At 39.6% G+C, this 17192-nt stretch overlaps 10 non-coding genes across 10 annotated transcripts; all 10 read left to right on the top strand.

Annotated features, from left to right (window-relative positions):
• The first annotated feature begins 1347 nt into the window (after positions 1 to 1347).
• Positions 1348 to 1420, top strand: TRNAV-CAC (transfer RNA valine (anticodon CAC)). Its single transcript has one exon. It is a non-coding gene; the product is annotated as a tRNA-Val (tRNA).
• A 2139-nt stretch (positions 1421 to 3559) lies between these two features.
• TRNAP-UGG (transfer RNA proline (anticodon UGG)) lies at positions 3560 to 3631 on the top strand. Its single transcript has one exon. It is a non-coding gene; the product is annotated as a tRNA-Pro (tRNA).
• Positions 3632 to 3931: 300 nt separating this feature from the next.
• TRNAV-CAC (transfer RNA valine (anticodon CAC)) lies at positions 3932 to 4004 on the top strand. Its single transcript has one exon. It is a non-coding gene; the product is annotated as a tRNA-Val (tRNA).
• Positions 4005 to 6564: 2560 nt separating this feature from the next.
• On the top strand, positions 6565 to 6637 carry TRNAV-CAC (transfer RNA valine (anticodon CAC)). Its single transcript has one exon. It is a non-coding gene; the product is annotated as a tRNA-Val (tRNA).
• A 2519-nt stretch (positions 6638 to 9156) lies between these two features.
• On the top strand, positions 9157 to 9229 carry TRNAV-CAC (transfer RNA valine (anticodon CAC)). Its single transcript has one exon. It is a non-coding gene; the product is annotated as a tRNA-Val (tRNA).
• Positions 9230 to 11816: 2587 nt separating this feature from the next.
• On the top strand, positions 11817 to 11889 carry TRNAV-CAC (transfer RNA valine (anticodon CAC)). Its single transcript has one exon. It is a non-coding gene; the product is annotated as a tRNA-Val (tRNA).
• Positions 11890 to 14036: 2147 nt separating this feature from the next.
• On the top strand, positions 14037 to 14108 carry TRNAP-UGG (transfer RNA proline (anticodon UGG)). The gene has a single exon. It is a non-coding gene; the product is annotated as a tRNA-Pro (tRNA).
• A 300-nt stretch (positions 14109 to 14408) lies between these two features.
• Positions 14409 to 14481, top strand: TRNAV-CAC (transfer RNA valine (anticodon CAC)). The gene has a single exon. It is a non-coding gene; the product is annotated as a tRNA-Val (tRNA).
• A 2179-nt stretch (positions 14482 to 16660) lies between these two features.
• Positions 16661 to 16732, top strand: TRNAP-UGG (transfer RNA proline (anticodon UGG)). Its single transcript has one exon. It is a non-coding gene; the product is annotated as a tRNA-Pro (tRNA).
• Positions 16733 to 17032: 300 nt separating this feature from the next.
• On the top strand, positions 17033 to 17105 carry TRNAV-CAC (transfer RNA valine (anticodon CAC)). The gene has a single exon. It is a non-coding gene; the product is annotated as a tRNA-Val (tRNA).
• The last annotated feature ends 87 nt before the right edge of the window (positions 17106 to 17192 follow it).

The raw sequence follows: 17192 nt of genomic DNA, 5'->3' as shown, positions 1-17192 counted from the left end.
CATTGTGATGTGTTAGCTAAGAGTTCCATGTCGTTCAGACTCATATATTCCTCTGTAGTTGTACCTTGGTGATTCAACAAAATGTGGCATCATAAGCAGCATTCTACTGCCATAGACTGGGCAGAAAAAACATTTAGAATTTCACTGAAAAAGAAAAAAAGCATACTTAGGCAGAGCTTTCTGGACAGTAAGGACATTAGAGTAAGTGATGAATAAGCACTGCTTTTGTTAATTTACATAGGCAGAACAGAGACTGCTGGGAAAAGCCTGAAATTAAAGGCACAGAAAATGCCTGCTTCTGGATAGAACACTGAGAAGGGTTGAAAGTTTTTTCTCTGACCCTGGCCACTTATACAAGCAATCCTATGATAGTCAGAAGGACCCACCCTAAAAAGGAAGGGACAGCCATTTGGACCCTTTCCACCTTTTCTATATCTCGCCTGATCGAGCGCTGATTGAGCGGATTAGCACATGTACTTCTCATTTTGGGAAGGTATTGCTTAGCTTGCTACCAGCAGCTCAGTTATGTTATGATGTTAGAGGCTTGCAAGGAATGCTTTAGTCCTGCATTAGGCAGTTTTTATTGCTACTTGCATTCAAGGGAAAGATAATTAGCCAGAATCTGTGACCCAGTTATTCAGCTTGGCATTCCGATTTGCACAAAGGGAATAAGCATTTGAGAAAAAATGCAACATGTGTTTCTTATGTTGTTATGAACAGCTTTTTATTCTTTCTCTTTAGGGTCTAGCCACTGCAGAAATAGATAAATAAGTGCTGACTTCCTGTAAGACGTGTCCAATGCTGGGACAAAATAAAAGGGGACACTGATAAATGATAGTGATATCATTTGAGAAAGGGTAAGTTGACACTGAATTTCATGTGTATTCACAGACCAAGCATGAAAAAGTCCCCAGCATGATCTTCATTGCGTGCTTAGAGCTGGTATTAGCTTTTCAGAGGTGCGGGTCTTTCGAAGGCTCGTTGGTCTAGGGGTATGATTCTCGCTTTGGGTGCGAGAGGTCCCGGGTTTAAATCCCAGACGAGCCCTTTCATTGGTGCTTTTTTAAAGTAGTATTGAAGTATGCATTTCAAAGCCAATATCAATTTTCTCTTTGCAGTAGTGGATGAATATTTGCTAGAGTCTCATGCTTTTAACCTTGCCCTGCCTGAGCAAATAGGAAACATTTCTCTTTAAGCATTTAGTAAAAATGCTGAACTTGCATGGCATATACAAGCGTTCAGCTAGGGCTGTCTGGGAAGGTTGCATGAAAGAAATCTAAAACCAGAGGCCCTTGGAATAGCCTGTTTTGAGAAGTTTCATCACAGAAGAATCAACTGTAGACATCTGTTTCTGTAGTGTAGTGGTTATCACGTTTGCCTCACACGCGAAAGGTCCCCGGTTCGAAACCGGGCAGAAACAGTTGTTATATTGTCTTGGCTGCAATGTTGAGAGGTGCTGTTTTGCCATGAAATTGTCCAGGCCCTGAAGATGGTTTCATGCAGACTCGTTCCAAGAAAGTGAATTCTCTTAAAAACACTAAAGTAATTGGCATGTGGATGTATCTGTTGATTCACAGACCTCGCTTTGAAAAGAGCCCTGCATTCTGTTCATTGCTCACCTAGAACATGCATTAACTTTGGGAATTGTTGGCACCAACAGGCATCTTAGTTTAGTGGAGTGTTTCTGGTGTTTAAGTGCAGAAGCCCTGGGCTCAATTCCTCGGTGACCCTTCTCAAGGTGATGATACAAATGCATCATCACCTTTACGTTTAATGTCAGAATTGTTTATTTCTATTTGGTGGTGTATGAATGCTTGCAATAGTATGTTGATTTTTTCTAGCCTTGAATGAATAAAAGCAAATCACTCCTCTTTATGTATTTTTCTAATACATTGATATTTGCATCTCCTTTCCTAGCCTGCATTTTTCACTATCTTACAGGCTGTATATAATAAGTATCAATTCAGGGGCCCTTCTTCTACTCAATTCACAACTGTTCTATCCCGGCATTGATAAGCAATCTACATCTGCTTCTGTTGTATATTGGTTATCATGTTTACCTGACGTGTGAAAGCCCCATGTTTGACAGTGCGCGTTAATAAAGAGACCAATGATTTGTATTAAAAGTTGGCATGTGTTTTTGTTACCTTGCACCGGCCAAAAAGTGCCGGAAATGACTTCATTTGCAGTCACTTGAAAAGTAGGGATTCTCAAATAAATGGTAAGAGGTTGGAACAAATCTAAAGGAATGCATGGCATATCTATATGTATGTGTACGCAGGTATCCATATATAAGATAGATAGATAGATAGATAGATAGATAGATAGATAGATAGATAGATAGATAGATAGATAGATAGATAGATAGATAGATAGATAGATAGATAGATAGATAGATAGATAGATAGATAGATAGATAGATAGATAGATAGATAGATAGATAGATAGATAGATATTGGGAGAGAGAGAGCGTTAATATAAACTGAGACTTTATTTTCCATCAAGCTGTCTTTCCTTTCCTTCAGGAGCAGAATGTTCTGATCATCAGCGCTCCAGAATCTAGTGCTTGGTTGGCAAGCATCACACATTGTGATGTGTTAGCTAAGAGTTCCATGTCGTTCAGACTCATATATTCCTCTGTAGTTGTACCTTGGTGATTCAACAAAATGTGGCATCATAAGCAGCATTCTACTGCCATAGACTGGGCAGAAAAAACATTTAGAATTTCACTGAAAAAGAAAAAAAGCATACTTAGGCAGAGCTTTCTGGACAGTAAGGACATTAGAGTAAGTGATGAATAAGCACTGCTTTTGTTAATTTACATAGGCAGAACAGAGACTGCTGGGAAAAGCCTGAAATTAAAGGCACAGAAAATGCCTGCTTCTGGATAGAACACTGAGAAGGGTTGAAAGTTTTTTCTCTGACCCTGGCCACTTATACAAGCAATCCTATGATAGTCAGAAGGACCCACCCTAAAAAGGAAGGGACAGCCATTTGGACCCTTTCCACCTTTTCTATATCTCGCCTGATCGAGCCTGATTGAGCGGATTAGCACATGTACTTCTCATTTTGGGAAGGTATTGCTTAGCTTGCTACCAGCAGCTCAGTTATGTTATGATGTTAGAGGCTTGCAAGGAATGCTTTAGTCCTGCATTAGGCAGTTTTTATTGCTACTTGCATTCAAGGGAAAGATAATTAGCCAGAATCTGTGACCCAGTTATTCAGCTTGGCATTCCGATTTGCACAAAGGGAATAAGCATTTGAGAAAAAATGCAACATGTGTTTCTTATGTTGTTATGAACAGCTTTTTATTCTTTCTCTTTAGGGTCTAGCCACTGCAGAAATAGATAAATAAGTGCTGACTTCCTGTAAGACGTGTCCAATGCTGGGACAAAATAAAAGGGGACACTTATAAATGATAGTGATATCATTTGAGAAAGGGTAAGTTGACACTGAATTTCATGTGTATTCACAGACCAAGCATGAAAAAGTCCCCAGCATGATCTTCATTGCGTGCTTAGAGCTGGTATTAGCTTTTCAGAGGTGCAGGCCTTTCGAAGGCTCGTTGGTCTAGGGGTATGATTCTCGCTTTGGGTGCGAGAGGTCCCGGGTTCAAATCCCGGACGAGCCCTTTCGTTGGTGCTTTTTTAAAGTAGTATTGAAGTATGCATTTCAAAGCCAATATCAATTTTCTCTTTGCAGTAGTGGATGAATATTTGCTAGAGTCTCATGCTTTTAACCTTGCCCTGCCTGAGCAAATAGGAAACATTTCTCTTTAAGCATTTTGCAAAAATGCTGAACTTGCATGGCATATACAAGCGTTCAGCTAGGGCTGTCTGGGAAGGTTGCATGAAAGAAATCTAAAACCAGAGGCCCTTGGAATAGCCTGTTTTGAGAAGTTTCATCACAGAAGAATCAACTGTAGACATCTGTTTCTGTAGTGTAGTGGTTATCACGTTCGCCTCACACGCAAAAGGTCCCCGGTTCGAAACCGGGCAGAAACAGTTTTTATATTGTCTTGGCTGCAATGTTGAGAGGTGCCGTTTTGCCATGAAATTGTCCAGGCCCTGAAGATGGTTTCATGCAGACTCATTCCAAGAAAGTGAATTCTCTTAAAAACACTAAAGTAATTGGCATGTGGATGTATCTGTTGATTCACAGACCTCGCTTTCATAAGAGCCCTGCATTCTGTTCATTGCTCACCTAGAACATGCATTAACTTTGGGAATTGTTGGCACCAACAGGCATCTTAGTTTAGTGGAGTGTTTCTGGTGTTTAAGTGCAGAAGCCCTGGGCTCAATTCCTCGGTGACCCTTCTCAAGGTGATGATACAAATGCATCGTCACCTTTACGTTTAATGTCAGAATTGTTTATTTCTATTTGGTGGTGTATGAATGCTTGCAATAGTATGTTGATTTTTTCTAGCCTTGAATGAATAAAAGCAAATCACTCCTCTTTATGTATTTTTCTAATACATTGATATTTGCATCTCCTTTCCTAGCCTGCATTTTCACTATCTTACAGGCTGTATATAATAAGTATCAATTCAGGGGCCCTTCTATTACTCAATTCACAACTATTCTATCCTGGCATTGATAAGCAATCTACATCTGCTTCTGTTGTGTATTGGTTATCATGTTTACCTGACGTGTGAAAGCCCCATGTTTGACAGTGCGCGTTAATAAAGAGACCAATGATTTGTATTAAAAGTTGGCATGTGTTTTTGTTACCTTGCACCGGCCAAAAAGTGCCGGAAATGACTTCATTTGCAGTCACTTGAAAAGTAGGGATTCTCAAATAAATGGTAAGAGGTTGGAACAAATCTAAAGGAATGCATGGCATATCTATATGTATGTGTACGCAGGTATCCATATATAAAGATAGATAGATAGATAGATAGATAGATAGATAGATAGATAGATAGATAGATAGATAGATAGATAGATAGATAGATAGATAGATAGATAGATAGATAGATAGATAGATAGATAGATAGATAGATAGATAGATAGATAGATAGATAGATAGATAGATAGATAGATAGATAGATAGATAGATAGATAGATAGATAGATAGATAGATAGATATTGGGAGAGAGAGAGCGTTAATATAAACTGAGACTTTATTTTCCATCAAGCTGTCTTTCCTTTCCTTCAGGAGCAGAATGTTCTGATCATCAGCGCTCCAGAATCTAGTGCTTGGTTGGCAAGCATCACACATTGTGATGTGTTAGCTAAGAGTTCCATGTCGTTCAGACTCATATATTCCTCTGTAGTTGTACCTTGGTGATTCAACAAAATGTGGCATCATAAGCAGCATTCTACTGCCATAGACTGGGCAGAAAAAACATTTAGAATTTCACTGAAAAAGAAAAAAAGCATACTTAGGCAGAGCTTTCTGGACAGTAAGGACATTAGAGTAAGTGATGAATAAGCACTGCTTTTGTTAATTTACATAGGCAGAACAGAGACTGCTGGGAAAAGCCTGAAATTAAAGGCACAGAAAATGCCTGCTTCTGGATAGAACACTGAGAAGGGTTGAAAGTTTTTTCTCTGACCCTGGCCACTTATACAAGCAATCCTATGATAGTCAGAAGGACCCACCCTAAAAAGGAAGGGACAGCCATTTGGACCCTTTCCACCTTTTCTATATCTCGCCTGATCGAGCGCTGATTGAGCGGATTAGCACATGTACTTCTCATTTTGGGAAGGTATTGCTTAGCTTGCTACCAGCAGCTCAGTTATGTTATGATGTTAGAGGCTTGCAAGGAATGCTTTAGTCCTGCATTAGGCAGTTTTTATTGCTACTTGCATTCAAGGGAAAGATAATTAGCCAGAATCTGTGACCCAGTTATTCAGCTTGGCATTCCGATTTGCACAAAGGGAATAAGCATTTGAGAAAAAATGCAACATGTGTTTCTTATGTTGTTATGAACAGCTTTTTATTCTTTCTCTTTAGGGTCTAGCCACTGCAGAAATAGATAAATAAGTGCTGACTTCCTGTAAGACGTGTCCAATGCTGGGACAAAATAAAAGGGGACACTTATAAATGATAGTGATATCATTTGAGAAAGGGTAAGTTGACACTGAATTTCATGTGTATTCACAGACCAAGCATGAAAAAGTCCCCAGCATGATCTTCATTGCGTGCTTAGAGCTGGTATTAGCTTTTCAGAGGTGCGGGTCTTTCGAAGGCTCGTTGGTCTAGGGGTATGATTCTCGCTTTGGGTGCGAGAGGTCCCGGGTTTAAATCCCAGACGAGCCCTTTCATTGGTGCTTTTTTAAAGTAGTATTGAAGTATGCATTTCAAAGCCAATATCAATTTTCTCTTTGCAGTAGTGGATGAATATTTGCTAGAGTCTCATGCTTTTAACCTTGCCCTGCCTGAGCAAATAGGAAACATTTCTCTTTAAGCATTTAGTAAAAATGCTGAACTTGCATGGCATATACAAGCGTTCAGCTAGGGCTGTCTGGGAAGGTTGCATGAAAGAAATCTAAAACCAGAGGCCCTTGGAATAGCCTGTTTTGAGAAGTTTCATCACAGAAGAATCAACTGTAGACATCTGTTTCTGTAGTGTAGTGGTTATCACGTTTGCCTCACACGCGAAAGGTCCCCGGTTCGAAACCGGGCAGAAACAGTTGTTATATTGTCTTGGCTGCAATGTTGAGAGGTGCTGTTTTGCCATGAAATTGTCCAGGCCCTGAAGATGGTTTCATGCAGACTCGTTCCAAGAAAGTGAATTCTCTTAAAAACACTAAAGTAATTGGCATGTGGATGTATCTGTTGATTCACAGACCTCGCTTTGAAAAGAGCCCTGCATTCTGTTCATTGCTCACCTAGAACATGCATTAACTTTGGGAATTGTTGGCACCAACAGGCATCTTAGTTTAGTGGAGTGTTTCTGGTGTTTAAGTGCAGAAGCCCTGGGCTCAATTCCTCGGTGACCCTTCTCAAGGTGATGATACAAATGCATCATCACCTTTACGTTTAATGTCAGAATTGTTTATTTCTATTTGGTGGTGTATGAATGCTTGCAATAGTATGTTGATTTTTTCTAGCCTTGAATGAATAAAAGCAAATCACTCCTCTTTATGTATTTTTCTAATACATTGATATTTGCATCTCCTTTCCTAGCCTGCATTTTTCACTATCTTACAGGCTGTATATAATAAGTATCAATTCAGGGGCCCTTCTTCTACTCAATTCACAACTGTTCTATCCCGGCATTGATAAGCAATCTACATCTGCTTCTGTTGTATATTGGTTATCATGTTTACCTGACGTGTGAAAGCCCCATGTTTGACAGTGCGCGTTAATAAAGAGACCAATGATTTGTATTAAAAGTTGGCATGTGTTTTTGTTACCTTGCACCGGCCAAAAAGTGCCGGAAATGACTTCATTTGCAGTCACTTGAAAAGTAGGGATTCTCAAATAAATGGTAAGAGGTTGGAACAAATCTAAAGGAATGCATGGCATATCTATATGTATGTGTACGCAGGTATCCATATATAAAGATAGATAGATAGATAGATAGATAGATAGATAGATAGATAGATAGATAGATAGATAGATAGATAGATAGATAGATAGATAGATAGATAGATAGATAGATAGATAGATAGATAGATAGATAGATAGATAGATAGATAGATAGATAGATAGATAGATATTGGGAGAGAGAGAGCGTTAATATAAACTGAGACTTTATTTTCCATCAAGCTGTCTTTCCTTTCCTTCAGGAGCAGAATGTTCTGATCATCAGCGCTCCAGAATCTAGTGCTTGGTTGGCAAGCATCACACATTGTGATGTGTTAGCTAAGAGTTCCATGTCGTTCAGACTCATATATTCCTCTGTAGTTGTACCTTGGTGATTCAACAAAATGTGGCATCATAAGCAGCATTCTACTGCCATAGACTGGGCAGAAAAAACATTTAGAATTTCACTGAAAAAGAAAAAAAGCATACTTAGGCAGAGCTTTCTGGACAGTAAGGACATTAGAGTAAGTGATGAATAAGCACTGCTTTTGTTAATTTACATAGGCAGAACAGAGACTGCTGGGAAAAGCCTGAAATTAAAGGCACAGAAAATGCCTGCTTCTGGATAGAACACTGAGAAGGGTTGAAAGTTTTTTCTCTGACCCTGGCCACTCGTACAAGCAATCCTATGATAGTCAGAAGGACCCACCCTAAAAAGGAAGGGACAGCCATTTGGACCCTTTCCACCTTTTCTATATCTCGCCTGATCGAGCCTGATCGAGCGCTGATTGAGCGGATTAGCACATGTACTTCTCATTTTGGGAAGGTATTGCTTAGCTTGCTACCAGCAGCTCAGTTATGTTATGATGTTAGAGGCTTGCAAGGAATGCTTTAGTCCTGCATTAGGCAGTTTTTATTGCTACTTGCATTCAAGGGAAAGATAATTAGCCAGAATCTGTGACCCAGTTATTCAGCTTGGCATTCCGATTTGCACAAAGGGAATAAGCATTTGAGAAAAAATGCAACATGTGTTTCTTATGTTGTTATGAACAGCTTTTTATTCTTTCTCTTTAGGGTCTAGCCACTGCAGAAATAGATAAATAAGTGCTGACTTCCTGTAAGACGTGTCCAATGCTGGGACAAAATAAAAGGGGACACTTATAAATGATAGTGATATCATTTGAGAAAGGGTAAGTTGACACTGAATTTCATGTGTATTCACAGACCAAGCATGAAAAAGTCCCCAGCATGATCTTCATTGCGTGCTTAGAGCTGGTATTAGCTTTTCAGAGGTGCGGGTCTTTCGAAGGCTCGTTGGTCTAGGGGTATGATTCTCGCTTTGGGTGCGAGAGGTCCCGGGTTTAAATCCCAGACGAGCCCTTTCATTGGTGCTTTTTTAAAGTAGTATTGAAGTATGCATTTCAAAGCCAATATCAATTTTCTCTTTGCAGTAGTGGATGAATATTTGCTAGAGTCTCATGCTTTTAACCTTGCCCTGCCTGAGCAAATAGGAAACATTTCTCTTTAAGCATTTAGTAAAAATGCTGAACTTGCATGGCATATACAAGCGTTCAGCTAGGGCTGTCTGGGAAGGTTGCATGAAAGAAATCTAAAACCAGAGGCCCTTGGAATAGCCTGTTTTGAGAAGTTTCATCACAGAAGAATCAACTGTAGACATCTGTTTCTGTAGTGTAGTGGTTATCACGTTTGCCTCACACGCGAAAGGTCCCCGGTTCGAAACCGGGCAGAAACAGTTGTTATATTGTCTTGGCTGCAATGTTGAGAGGTGCTGTTTTGCCATGAAATTGTCCAGGCCCTGAAGATGGTTTCATGCAGACTCGTTCCAAGAAAGTGAATTCTCTTAAAAACACTAAAGTAATTGGCATGTGGATGTATCTGTTGATTCACAGACCTCGCTTTGAAAAGAGCCCTGCATTCTGTTCATTGCTCACCTAGAACATGCATTAACTTTGGGAATTGTTGGCACCAACAGGCATCTTAGTTTAGTGGAGTGTTTCTGGTGTTTAAGTGCAGAAGCCCTGGGCTCAATTCCTCGGTGACCCTTCTCAAGGTGATGATACAAATGCATCATCACCTTTACGTTTAATGTCAGAATTGTTTATTTCTATTTGGTGGTGTATGAATGCTTGCAATAGTATGTTGATTTTTTCTAGCCTTGAATGAATAAAAGCAAATCACTCCTCTTTATGTATTTTTCTAATACATTGATATTTGCATCTCCTTTCCTAGCCTGCATTTTTCACTATCTTACAGGCTGTATATAATAAGTATCAATTCAGGGGCCCTTCTTCTACTCAATTCACAACTGTTCTATCCCGGCATTGATAAGCAATCTACATCTGCTTCTGTTGTATATTGGTTATCATGTTTACCTGACGTGTGAAAGCCCCATGTTTGACAGTGCGCGTTAATAAAGAGACCAATGATTTGTATTAAAAGTTGGCATGTGTTTTTGTTACCTTGCACCGGCCAAAAAGTGCCGGAAATGACTTCATTTGCAGTCACTTGAAAAGTAGGGATTCTCAAATAAATGGTAAGAGGTTGGAACAAATCTAAAGGAATGCATGGCATATCTATATGTATGTGTACGCAGGTATCCATATATAAAGATAGATAGATAGATAGATAGATAGATAGATAGATAGATAGATAGATAGATAGATAGATAGATAGATAGATAGATAGATAGATAGATAGATAGATAGATAGATAGATAGATAGATAGATAGATAGATAGATAGATAGATAGATAGATAGATAGATAGATAGATAGATAGATAGATAGATAGATAGATAGATAGATAGATAGATAGATAGATAGATAGATAGATATTGGGAGAGAGAGAGCGTTAATATAAACTGAGACTTTATTTTCCATCAAGCTGTCTTTCCTTTCCTTCAGGAGCAGAATGTTCTGATCATCAGCGCTCCAGAATCTAGTGCTTGGTTGGCAAGCATCACACATTGTGATGTGTTAGCTAAGAGTTCCATGTCGTTCAGACTCATATATTCCTCTGTAGTTGTACCTTGGTGATTCAACAAAATGTGGCATCATAAGCAGCATTCTACTGCCATAGACTGGGCAGAAAAAACATTTAGAATTTCACTGAAAAAGAAAAAAAGCATACTTAGGCAGAGCTTTCTGGACAGTAAGGACATTAGAGTAAGTGATGAATAAGCACTGCTTTTGTTAATTTACATAGGCAGAACAGAGACTGCTGGGAAAAGCCTGAAATTAAAGGCACAGAAAATGCCTGCTTCTGGATAGAACACTGAGAAGGGTTGAAAGTTTTTTCTCTGACCCTGGCCACTCGTACAAGCAATCCTATGATAGTCAGAAGGACCCACCCTAAAAAGGAAGGGACAGCCATTTGGACCCTTTCCACCTTTTCTATATCTCGCCTGATCGAGCCTGATCGAGCGCTGATTGAGCGGATTAGCACATGTACTTCTCATTTTGGGAAGGTATTGCTTAGCTTGCTACCAGCAGCTCAGTTATGTTATGATGTTAGAGGCTTGCAAGGAATGCTTTAGTCCTGCATTAGGCAGTTTTTATTGCTACTTGCATTCAAGGGAAAGATAATTAGCCAGAATCTGTGGCCCAGTTATTCAGCTTGGCATTCCGATTTGCACAAAGGGAATAAGCATTTGAGAAAAAATGCAACATGTGTTTCTTATGTTGTTATGAACAGCTTTTTATTCTTTCTCTTTAGGGTCTAGCCACTGCAGAAATAGATAAATAAGTGCTGACTTCCTGTAAGACGTGTCCAATGCTGGGACAAAATAAAAGGGGACACTTATAAATGATAGTGATATCATTTGAGAAAGGGTAAGTTGACACTGAATTTCATGTGTATTCACAGACCAAGCATGAAAAAGTCCCCAGCATGATCTTCATTGCGTGCTTAGAGCTGGTATTAGCTTTTCAGAGGTGCGGGTCTTTCGAAGGCTCGTTGGTCTAGGGGTATGATTCTCGCTTTGGGTGCGAGAGGTCCCGGGTTCAAATCCCAGACGAGCCCTTTCATTGGTGCTTTTTTAAAGTAGTATTGAAGTATGCATTTCAAAGCCAATATCAATTTTCTCTTTGCAGTAGTGGATGAATATTTGCTAGAGTCTCATGCTTTTAACCTTGCCCTGCCTGAGCAAATAGGAAACATTTCTCTTTAAGCATTTTGCAAAAATGCTGAACTTGCATGGCATATACAAGCGTTCAGCTAGGGCTGTCTGGGAAGGTTGCATGAAAGAAATCTAAAACCAGAGGCCCTTGGAATAGCCTGTTTTGAGAAGTTTCATCACAGAAGAATCAACTGTAGACATCTGTTTCTGTAGTGTAGTGGTTATCACGTTCGCCTCACACGCGAAAGGTCCCCGGTTCGAAACCGGGCAGAAACAGTTGTTATATTGTCTTGGCTGCAATGTTGAGAGGTGCCATTTTGCCATGAAATTGTCCAGGCCCTGAAGATGGTTTCATGCAGACTCATTCCAAGAAAGTGAATTCTCTTAAAAACACTAAAGTAATTGGCATGTGGATGTATCTGTTGATTCACAGACCTCGCTTTCATAAGAGCCCTGCATTCTGTTCATTGCTCACCTAGAACATGCATTAACTTTGGGAATTGTTGGCACCAACAGGCATCTTAGTTTAGTGGAGTGTTTCTGGTGTTTAAGTGCAGAAGCCCTGGGCTCAATTCCTCGGTGACCCTTCTCAAGGTGATGATACAAATGCATCGTCACCTTTACGTTTAATGTCAGAATTGTTTATTTCTATTTGGTGGTGTATGAATGCTTGCAATAGTATGTTGATTTTTTCTAGCCTTGAATGAATAAAAGCAAATCACTCCTCTTTATGTATTTTTCTAATACATTGATATTTGCATCTCCTTTCCTAGCCTGCATTTTTCACTATCTTACAGGCTGTATATAATAAGTATCAATTCAGGGGCCCTTCTATTACTCAATTCACAACTATTCTATCCTGGCATTGATACGCAATCTACATCTGCTTCTGTTGTGTATTGGTTATCATGTTTACCTGACGTGTGAAAGCCCCATGTTTGACAGTGCGCGTTAATAAAGAGACCAATGATTTGTATTAAAAGTTGGCATGTGTTTTTGTTACCTTGCACCGGCCAAAAAGTGCCGGAAATGACTTCATTTGCAGTCACTTGAAAAGTAGGGATTCTCAAATAAATGGTAAGAGGTTGGAACAAATCTAAAGGAATGCATGGCATATCTATATGTATGTGTACGCAGGTATCCATATATAAAGATAGATAGATAGATAGATAGATAGATAGATAGATAGATAGATAGATAGATAGATAGATAGATAGATAGATAGATAGATAGATAGATAGATAGATAGATAGATAGATAGATAGATAGATAGATAGATAGATAGATAGATAGATAGATAGATAGATATTGGGAGAGAGAGAGCGTTAATATAAACTGAGACTTTATTTTCCATCAAGCTGTCTTTCCTTTCCTTCAGGAGCAGAATGTTCTGATCATCAGCGCTCCAGAATCTAGTGCTTGGTTGGCAAGCATCACACATTGTGATGTGTTAGCTAAGAGTTCCATGTCGTTCAGACTCATATATTCCTCTGTAGTTGTACCTTGGTGATTCAACAAAATGTGGCATCATAAGCAGCATTCTACTGCCATAGACTGGGCAGAAAAAACATTTAGAATTTCACTGAAAAAGAAAAAAAGCATACTTAGGCAGAGCTTTCTGGACAGTAAGGACATTAGAGTAAGTGATGAATAAGCACTGCTTTTGTTAATTTACATAGGCAGAACAGAGACTGCTGGGAAAAGCCTGAAATTAAAGGCACAGAAAATGCCTGCTTCTGGATAGAACACTGAGAAGGGTTGAAAGTTTTTTCTCTGACCCTGGCCACTTATACAAGCAATCCTATGATAGTCAGAAGGACCCACCCTAAAAAGGAAGGGACAGCCATTTGGACCCTTTCTACCTTTTCTATATCTCGCCTGATCGAGCCTGATCGAGCGCTGATTGAGCGGATTAGCACATGTACTTCTCATTTTGGGAAGGTATTGCTTAGCTTGCTACCAGCAGCTCAGTTATGTTATGATGTTAGAGGCTTGCAAGGAATGCTTTAGTCCTGCATTAGGCAGTTTTTATTGCTACTTGCATTCAAGGGAAAGATAATTAGCCAGAATCTGTGACCCAGTTATTCAGCTTGGCATTCCGATTTGCACAAAGGGAATAAGCATTTGAGAAAAAATGCAACATGTGTTTCTTATGTTGTTATGAACAGCTTTTTATTCTTTCTCTTTAGGGTCTAGCCACTGCAGAAATAGATAAATAAGTGCTGACTTCCTGTAAGACGTGTCCAATGCTGGGACAAAATAAAAGGGGACACTTATAAATGATAGTGATATCATTTGAGAAAGGGTAAGTTGACACTGAATTTCATGTGTATTCACAGACCAAGCATGAAAAAGTCCCCAGCATGATCTTCATTGCGTGCTTAGAGCTGGTATTAGCTTTTCAGAGGTGCAGGCCTTTTGAAGGCTCGTTGGTCTAGGGGTATGATTCTCGCTTTGGGTGCGAGAGGTCCCGGGTTCAAATCCCGGACGAGCCCTTTCATTGGTGCTTTTTTAAAGTAGTATTGAAGTATGCATTTCAAAGCCAATATCAATTTTCTCTTTGCAGTAGTGGATGAATATTTGCTAGAGTCTCATGCTTTTAACCTTGCCCTGCCTGAGCAAATAGGAAACATTTCTCTTTAAGCATTTTGCAAAAATGCTGAACTTGCATGGCATATACAAGCGTTCAGCTAGGGCTGTCTGGGAAGGTTGCATGAAAGAAATCTAAAACCAGAGGCCCTTGGAATAGCCTGTTTTGAGAAGTTTCATCACAGAAGAATCAACTGTAGACATCTGTTTCTGTAGTGTAGTGGTTATCATGTTTGCCTCACACGCGAAAGGTCCCCGGTTCGAAACCGGGCAGAAACAGTTGTTATATTGTCTTGGCTGCAATGTTGAGAGGTGCCGTTTTGCCATGAAATTGTCCAGGCCCTGAAGATGGTTTCATGCAGACTCGTTCCAAGAAAGTGAATTCTCTTAAAAACACTAAAGTAATTGGCATGTGGATGTATCTGTTGATTCACAGACCTCGCTTTGAAAAGAGCCCTGCATTCTGTTCATTGCTCACCTAGAACATGCATTAACTTTGGGAATTGTTGGCACCAACAGGCATCTTAGTTTAGTGGAGTGTTTCTGGTGTTTAAGTGCAGAAGCCCTGGGCTCAATTCCTCGGTGACCCTTCTCAAGGTGATGATACAAATGCATCGTCACCTTTACGTTTAATGTCAGAATTGTTTATTTCTATTTGGTGGTGTATGAATGCTTGCAATAGTATGTTGATTTTTTCTAGCCTTGAATGAATAAAAGCAAATCACTCCTCTTTATGTATTTTTCTAATACATTGATATTTGCATCTCCTTTCCTAGCCTGCATTTTTCACTATCTTACAGGCTGTATATAATAAGTATCAATTCAGGGGCCCTTCTTCTACTCAATTCACAACTGTTCTATCCCGGCATTGATAAGCAATCTACATCTGCTTCTGTTGTATATTGGTTATCATGTTTACCTGACGTGTGAAAGCCCCATGTTTGACAGTGCGCGTTAATAAAGAGACCAATGATTTTTATTAAAAGTTGTCATGTGTTTTTGTTACCTTGCACCGGCCAAAAAGTGCCGGAAATGACTTCATTTGCAGTCACTTGAAAAGTAGGGATTCTCAAATAAATGGTAAGAGGTTGGAACAAATCTAAAGGAATGCATGGCATATCTATATGTATGTGTACGCAGGTATCCATATATAAAGATAGATAGATAGATAGATAGATAGATAGATAGATAGATAGATAGATAGATAGATAGATAGATAGATAGATAGATAGATAGATAGATAGATAGATAGATAGATAGATAGATAGATAGATAGATAGATAGATAGATAGATAGATAGATAGATAGATAGATAGATAGATAGATAGATAGATAGATAGATATTGGGAGAGAGAGAGCGTTAATATAAACTGAGACTTTATTTTCCATCAAGCTGTCTTTCCTTTCCTTCAGGAGCAGAATGTTCTGATCATCAGCGCTCCAGAATCTAGTGCTTGGTTGGCAAGCATCACACATTGTGATGTGTTAGCTAAGAGTTCCATGTCGTTCAGACTCATATATTCCTCTGTAGTTGTACCTTGGTGATTCAACAAAATGTGGCATCATAAGCAGCATTCTACTGCCATAGACTGGGCAGAAAAAACATTTAGAATTTCACTGAAAAAGAAAAAAAGCATACTTAGGCAGAGCTTTCTGGACAGTAAGGACATTAGAGTAAGTGATGAATAAGCACTGCTTTTGTTAATTTACATAGGCAGAACAGAGACTGCTGGGAAAAGCCTGAAATTAAAGGCACAGAAAATGCCTGCTTCTGGATAGAACACTGAGAAGGGTTGAAAGTTTTTTCTCTGACCCTGGCCACTTATACAAGCAATCCTATGATAGTCAGAAGGACCCACCCTAAAAAGGAAGGGACAGCCATTTGGACCCTTTCCACCTTTTCTATATCTCGCCTGATCGAGCCTGATCGAGCGCTGATTGAGCGGATTAGCACATGTACTTCTCATTTTGGGAAGGTATTGCTTAGCTTGCTACCAGCAGCTCAGTTATGTTATGATGTTAGAGGCTTGCAAGGAATGCTTTAGTCCTGCATTAGGCAGTTTTTATTGCTACTTGCATTCAAGGGAAAGATAATTAGCCAGAATCTGTGACCCAGTTATTCAGCTTGGCATTCCGATTTGCACAAAGGGAATAAGCATTTGAGAAAAAATGCAACATGTGTTTCTTATGTTGTTATGAACAGCTTTTTATTCTTTCTCTTTAGGGTCTAGCCACTGCAGAAATAGATAAATAAGTGCTGACTTCCTGTAAGACGTGTCCAATGCTGGGACAAAATAAAAGGGGACACTTATAAATGATAGTGATATCATTTGAGAAAGGGTAAGTTGACACTGAATTTCATGTGTATTCACAGACCAAGCATGAAAAAGTCCCCAGCATGATCTTCATTGCGTGCTTAGAGCTGGTATTAGCTTTTCAGAGGTGCAGGCCTTTCGAAGGCTCGTTGGTCTAGGGGTATGATTCTCGCTTTGGGTGCGAGAGGTCCCGGGTTCAAATCCCGGACGAGCCCTTTCATTGGTGCTTTTTTAAAGTAGTATTGAAGTATGCATTTCAAAGCCAATATCAATTTTCTCTTTGCAGTAGTGGATGAATATTTGCTAGAGTCTCATGCTTTTAACCTTGCCCTGCCTGAGCAAATAGGAAACATTTCTCTTTAAGCATTTTGCAAAAATGCTGAACTTGCATGGCATATACAAGCGTTCAGCTAGGGCTGTCTGGGAAGGTTGCATGAAAGAAATCTAAAACCAGAGGCCCTTGGAATAGCCTGTTTTGAGAAGTTTCATCACAGAAGAATCAACTGTAGACATCTGTTTCTGTAGTGTAGTGGTTATCATGTTTGCCTCACACGCGAAAGGTCCCCGGTTCGAAACCGGGCAGAAACAGTTGTTATATTGTCTTGGCTGCAATGTTGAGAGGTGCCGTTTTGCCATGAAATTGTCCAGGCCCTGAAGATGGTTTCATGCAGACTC

This window comes from Lissotriton vulgaris, chromosome 8, assembly GCF_964263255.1.
Source record: "Lissotriton vulgaris chromosome 8, aLisVul1.2, whole genome shotgun sequence".
Taxonomy (NCBI): Eukaryota; Metazoa; Chordata; class Amphibia; order Caudata; family Salamandridae; genus Lissotriton; species Lissotriton vulgaris.
The sequence above is the reverse complement of the archived record's forward strand: the minus strand, read 5'-3'. Positions and strand labels throughout refer to the sequence as shown.